Source organism: Myotis brandtii, unplaced genomic scaffold (assembly GCF_000412655.1).
Source record: "Myotis brandtii unplaced genomic scaffold, ASM41265v1 scaffold232, whole genome shotgun sequence".
Taxonomy (NCBI): domain Eukaryota; kingdom Metazoa; phylum Chordata; class Mammalia; order Chiroptera; family Vespertilionidae; genus Myotis; species Myotis brandtii.
In genome coordinates, this window is record NW_005358729.1 from 705,092 (window position 1) to 706,617 (window position 1,526).

A 1,526-nucleotide genomic window follows, 5' to 3' on the forward strand; every position below is an offset into this window, starting at 1 on the left:
CCAAATGAGCCTAAGAGTTCAGGCTAGAACCAGACTGTTCTTTGTGATCATCTTCCTCAGTTCTATGTTCTCTCTGAAAGCTAGCACCAAGATGAACACAGTACATTTTTAATAAACACACAACTCCGTGATTACGTCAGGAAAAGTCTCCAGCTCTTTTGCACGTAGAAATACAAAATGTAATAGGGAGTTCCTAGCTTTCTGTCTATTTAATAGTAAGCAGTGTAGTTATCATCCTTCCATTTGCGGCTTACTCCCTATCAAAATATGTAACCCCTGGCTGTTTTTTGAGTTTTCTGTTTTGTTTTAACCTGCCTGAAATACAAACTTCTGAGCCACTGGCCTTCCCCTTTACCTCTTCTTCACACCTGATCCAGTTCATGGTTAAGGATTTACATTTGTTTTCAACTGACTAGGAGAAACTTAAATTTACTTTGAAAAATACTTAAAAAACAACAACAAAGTAAACTATTTCACTAACCTGCTGGAGGAAGTCATCCAAGCCTCATGTAAACTACCATTAAGCTCTGTGGAAACCTACCACTCAACTTGCCTAATATGCAAATATCCTCCATCTGGCCTTAGACATTCTGAAAGTTTTACCAAACTACGATTCAAAATATTGGTTTACAGTTTCTTCTTTAAAATAAAAACTTAAAGATTAGGGGGAAAAAAATGGAGACAATGCTCACCAACTAAAAAAAACACACAGCTATACAACTTTTAAAAAAATGATGTAGTAAAATGGAGAAATATCTGCGAGCATTGTTGGCTAATAAAAACCACCTACTATATATGTTCTCAATTTTATTTTTAAAACATATTTATGATATGCACAGAAAAATCCTGAATGGCTAAACAATGCACTTGAAGACTGGTTACTCCGGTAAGAGGGGGATAAAGCCAGGGAGAGAGGGAAGCGATGTCTTCATTGTTTGGCTGCTTGACTTGACTTATTTTTTTTTTCCTTAAAAAGCACGTAGTACTTCTATAACTTAAAAAAAATTCTAATAATAACTGGGGAGAAATAACTGTAACTTTAAAAATGCTAATAATAATTGGGGGGAAATAACTATTGGTCAAGCCATGCTTTCCTCTCTGTACCCAAATTATTCTAATCTGTCATTTTAAAAAATGGGTATGATGTCTCGATTTTCAAAACATACTACTACAAGTTAAAAAATATCTTGAATTTGCAAAATTACTCCCTCTGGTTCTTCGCCTCACGGATTCTCTCTACGCCGGGTTTGAAACGCCCTAAGGACGGGCACCAGACTTAAAACAGTCGGAAACGCTCAAACGAACAAACAGAAAAACAAAAACAAAAACAGAAAGTAAGAGAAGGTTAGTGCCGGCCCCAGCTCTCCAAGCCCGTCCAGCCCCAACCCCCAGGCTTCCCCCGCTGACGGCGGCCGGATCCTCTCCTTCAAAATCAAAACAACAGCAGGTCACGGGGTGGATCGGAAAAGGCCCCGCGGGTGTTGGGGGGACCGCAGCGTCGCGGGCTCTGTGTCCTGCAGCCGGTC